A 5,779-nucleotide genomic window follows, 5' to 3' on the forward strand; every position below is an offset into this window, starting at 1 on the left:
ATTGAAGGCGTTTCTATGGATTTTTTCTTTTAGAGTGTATTTTACATTTGTTTTTCTTGTGTGTAAAATATGTGCACATCTACATCTCATAGAGGGCGCCTCCAGATACGCCATCTAGCTTATGGAATTATCCGGCAACACTAATTAAATTTAACGGATTCTATAGGAAATTTCATATTTTAATATTTATAGGTGCCTAAAAACAAATAAAATATAAAAAGTTTTAAGAAAATAAATATTTCAAATTTTAGTTTATTTTTACATTTTTATTTCATTTTCTTTCGAACGCCAAAAGGGCTTTATTGACGTAACAATTTGTAAGAAATATTTAAAATATGTAAAAGTAAGCACTTATACTTAAAATAGTTAGATTTAAACTTAAATTTTATATTTAAAAAATGTAACAGTTCTATGAGAAAATAATGTAAATGCTTAGATTAAGATCTTTTTGTTGACTTAAAATAAATTTAAAACAACTACTATTGTGGATAGCACGACTTTTTCTAAGGTGCAGTTTATAAAAGTGATAAATTATTATACCAAATGAATACTGCTGGTACCTCCTTTAAATAATGCAACTGCCTAATAATTGCTGTCCCCACAAACACTTTTTAAAGGCCTTAACAAGCATGCAGGACACACTAGACTAACTGGAAGCCGAATGGGTAAATTATTAAAAATGATTTATGGCCAAGAGTGAGCACTTATTCAAGGCGTCTGAATTAATTGAAGCAGCTCGTTTAACAAAGTGTGAATAATGGCGGCCAAATCACAGACAATTATTTTGTTACATCCCTGATTGGCTGCTAACAAGATTGGCAACGTGCATCGCATTTTCATCCGCTTTCATAATATTTAATATCATATTTCTCCTCGCCTTCTTGCCAACTCTCTTGTGGCAATATATTTTGCAATTTTCTGCACAACACCTCGGGTTACCATCGGACATACTTATACTTGGCGGGGCTGGCCAATACATATTCATTGGCCAATCGATTTGTGCGCCAATATTTCTCGCCAATTTGCGGGTCTAGGTCTCCAGCCAGTTTACTAACTATATATATTGCCCAGTCTGCCAGTTAGCTGTGCCAAAAAGACCTGGACATCGGTGACCGGTAGGCGATCTAAAAGTGGCAACGGATTGGAGCGGGCCGGTTGACTGGTTCCTGTTTCGATGTTTCTGCATGGGCACATTTTTCAGCTAGTTCTTCTAATCAATTGCCCCAACTCGACGTCGATTACTGCCAGCGGTTGCTGCTGGCTCTCTGGGCACCGTGTCCTCTACGTTTGGCTCCCCTCCCGAATTCTGAATACCCCCATTCCAAGGTATGTGTATGTCCTGCTGGCCGTTGTCTCTGTGCGTCGAGCACTTACGGCATTTGTTGCCAATGCCAGACTCTAGGCCTGCACTCAAAAAATTTCATCAAAAATGCCTAAAAGCTCCCATAAATTGGTTGTTGATTTTAGAAAAGTGGAACGACCAAGTAATACAGTAAACTAAATGTTCCATTAACTATCAATTATCTTTGACTTTATTTAAATGGCTAATAATAAAAAGAAATGAGGTAAGAAATATATAGTTTCAGCTACACAAAATACTAGTTTTTCACAAGGAAAACTCAATGTAGGTCTTCTTAATAAGCATTTCAGAAGTCACAATTAAAACAGAAAGAAAATAGTACATAGTTCTAAAGACATTAGTAAACTAACCATAATTTAAACAAAACAGTATTAAATTACCCAAATACCCCAAAATCCTTTCAGGCCTTTGACTTTTTTTGAGTGTTGGCCTTAGGTTCAGTCTACCCCTGCCTTTGCCCCATCCCCAAACCATATCCCCCACCGAGTGTCCGGTGTCCGCCGACAAAATGTCCAGCGGCCGTCGTCATCGACCGTTTGCCCAGCGGGCGAGTTTCAAGCGCGTGTCAGCGGCAGCCGTAAATGATGTCCAGTTGGCCATTGCAGCGTATATGGCACGATATATGGATATATGTATGTATGGAGGGTCTGGGTTTTGGGTTTTGGGGTCTAGGGGATAGAGGATATATCTGGATATATCAGTGGGTGGGTCGGAGGGCGTTGGCTGGCGATTCCATGACAGAGTGCTTCGACTGGGCGGCTCCATGCTGCGTTTTGATTTCGAGTTATTGCAGACGGCGGAACAGCAGCAACAACCAGATGCATTTATGGCTTGTAATCTGAATCTCAGTTGGTCAAAAAAACGGCGAAAAAATTAAATTTGCACACAGAACAAGTTTAAGTGGCCAGCGATGGGGAATGGAATGGGGGAGGTGTGGAAAGGGCCAGTGCGATGGTTTTTGCTCCTTCTTGCCCCTTTGGGCTATTTTGCAAAACTAGTTTGCCCGGTAACAAAACTAAAAAAAATAACAACAACAAAAACAACAACTGACTGCAACAAAAACTGTTGCACATTTCTAAAAAGAAAAGCTGAAAAACTGAAAACGAGCAAAACAGCAAATTGCAGAACGGAACCCGAAGCAGCAGAAGAAAAATAGCAAACAAATTTACTGCCAATTTGCTGCTCATTTCGTTTAGAAGGTGACATGGCCATGGCCCCCGTGCGTGGTTTTTACAAGGGGGTGGGCGACTGGGAGGTGGTATAGTGGGTTTGCCATAAGGGGGCGTGGCAGCTGAAAGTGCGCTTTCGGTGGTCGTGGTCTTGTGTGCACTTTGCGCGTATGTGTTTCGCATTTTTACACTTAATTGCTCCGCTTTGCTCCAAATTGAACTGCCCAGAAATACATATAGAGAGCAAGAGAGGGCTGGGTAGAAGGGCGTTAAAGGGGGCGTGGCAGGACAAGCCAAAGCTCGACCAGAGCACAAAAAGCGCAACTGCAACTGCAACAACTTTTTGGCAGGCAACAGCAGCAGCAGCAGAAGCTCGCACATGCAACATGCAACGCACACATACTCACTGTGCTCCCCACGCCGGGGCTTATAAATTTTTGGAGCACACATATAGACGGGGTTTTTGGTAGTTTTCGGTTAGTTTCCGATAACGTTTAAAATGCCAATAGACCCAGCGAGAAACCTTTGAACAAACAGAGCACAGCCAGCAGAACAAACAAAACTATTTTCGCCGCGATAATCGCCGTCAATTGCAATGCAGCAGTAGTTGCAACTGCCCCCAATTTAACCCTCTTCCCCCCCCCCCAATACAATCCCATACCCTTCCTTTTTTTTTGCCTGTGCCAAACTTCCCAACGAATTGCGCAATTTGCGGCAAGTTGTGTAAAACATAATTTTTGGGCAATTTATTGCGTGTTTGGATGGGCGGGCACAGATTGTGGGTAAAATGGGGCGTTGCCAAATGGGTGGATGTCGGGGCGTTACCCACCCATCGCTCATCATCTGGCCATCCACACATTGGTAAATGGCACTGGGACCCATCATTTCATTCAATTTTATGCGCTAAAACTTCCGTTCATTTGGCCCTTGAATCGAGTCAAAAGAAATGTGCAAAGGAAATAAAAGAAAAAAAATGAAAGATAGTTGTACATCAGGGGAAAATTCTCTTAAATAAAAGAAAAGGTCGTGGAAACTGAGGCTAGGGCTTGAGTTGGCTCAGAAGGACAGACAATTTGTCAAGAAAGATAACTGCTGATCTTTGTGTCTTAAAATATATAATCTTTATTTTAATAATATTTGAAATAAATGTCCAAAAAATCCCTTCTAACTTTTACTAACATTCTCATAAGAATTTATCTTATTTTCAAGTCAAATTCTTTCACTCTTTTAAGATAATAATTCTGAAGTAAAGAACAACATATGTTCTAAAAAATAATAATAAAAAACGCTCTTTAATCCATTAGTCCAGTTTGTTGTCAAAATGAATCAGAATAAATCATGCAGAGTGGAAAACCATTTTATGTTTTACAACTATAGTTATATTGAGATAATAATAAAACATCACTAAATATAAGTAACAGCAATTACTAAAGCAAACCGAAAACCTTTAAATCTTCAACTTTATTAAATTTCAATCACGTTTTTCCCCCAGTGCAGTCAGAGAATAATAGAACCAAAGAGGTAAGAAATGGCTGGGTTATTCATTTAAATTATAAATGCATTCGGAATGTTTAATTTTTGAATGGTGTATGTGAGTGTGGCCAGGAATGGAGGAGCTGTGCTGCTGAGACCGGGGACCTGCACTCCTTTTCCTACTTACAAAGGCAGCACATTCGATTCGCATTAATCTTCATTTGTTTTAGAATAGACTGGCGCTGCTGGTCGGCTCCGCTGTCCCTCCGCCATCTCCTCACTATTCCCCTTTTCCATTCTGGCTAGAGCTGCTCCTTGCTGCAAAAAGGACAAATACAAATCTAAAGCAGAAATGTCTGCGGAATCGATGGACGACGACATGGTCGGATAGAAGAAGGAGGAGCTGGGAAAACGCAACGAACAGAAAGCCATAGGTCATAAATTAGATTTTCCATTAAGCATATAAAAGCACCTTTTGGTTATCCTCAAATGCGTTCACCCTGCCATGTCCCCACTACCCGTCGCATCCTCGACCGACAAAAGGCGAAATCCAACTTTGCTGCAGAATCGAAGAAAAGCATTGAATAAACGAGTGAGCTGGCATGCGACAAGCGGCAGCAGGCAGCCTAAGATTGTCCGCAGGAGGTGCTCCACCCCAGGACCTCCCGCATCTCACCTCGTCCTTTGCCGGCAGATCCTTCCCCAGCCGGAGCTGTTAGCAGGAGTCGCAGCCGGAGCAAGAACACAGAGAAAGAAATTTATTATAAAGAGGAACATATTATTTTATTTTACCATTTTTAGTTTCCTAGTAAAGTTTTCTCTTTAAATTTGCAAAATTTGTTCATTTTATAAAGTGCCTATCTATGTTTTAGAATATCGAAAAAGGCATAAAAACCTATCAATATTTTTTGACTTTCATCAACTTGATATTAAACAATATACAAAGAACAATAGAATTATAAAAATTTACATTTCAAAATGCAAATTCTAAAGCTTTTTATCAGCCCATGCCAGAATATTGTTTGCATTTTAGAATTTTATCTTTAAAATACTGATGTTGCATATATTTGGAGAGGCAAAAATGAATAAAAATATATATGAAAATTTGAATTTTATTACAATAATCGATTAAAAAATAAAACAAAAAACTATTTTTCTCTGTGCAATGGCAGCGGGAACGGCAGCCATATTGAATGGATTTGCACAAACGTGCAGAAAAACTTTTGCTGACACAAAGGATGCAAAAAAGGTGAAAGACGCAGCGCAGTTTCCCCCAAGGAAACTTGGACAAAGTAAATTTAATGCAATATTTTTACATACCTATACATATACATATACAAGTCGCTTGAAGTTGGCAATAAGGGAATTTTTCTCACTTTTCCTTTTGGCGGTACCCAAAGACTTATTGGTGCGAATTAGTTTAATCAGTGCACTGGCGCTCCATTGAAATCCCGTTAACGTAATGGCCCTTTTTGGCAGGCCATAAAAAGTCATATAAACATTTCAATTAACGAGTCGCCCACGTTTCAGAAGCCCTCTCCCTCCCAAACATACATCTACACCCACCAAAAATCCTCGATACCTACCTGACAGGCATCGACGAATGAGCCGTGGCTTTGATAAATTGAAGGCAATACCAGACTATGCCGGCCATCGGCAGTTAGTGAGCCATCTCCCCCAGAAATCAGGGATCCAGGGAAGCTACTACGCTCGTTTCAATTCATGCCATTGCCTGGCTAATTTAGTGAGGAAATGGACATGAGAGGGTGGCGGTACG

The sequence above is a fragment of the Drosophila eugracilis genome, unplaced genomic scaffold, assembly GCF_018153835.1.
Source record: "Drosophila eugracilis isolate 14026-0451.02 unplaced genomic scaffold, ASM1815383v1 contig_415, whole genome shotgun sequence".
Lineage (NCBI taxonomy): Eukaryota > Metazoa > Arthropoda > Insecta > Diptera > Drosophilidae > Drosophila > Drosophila eugracilis.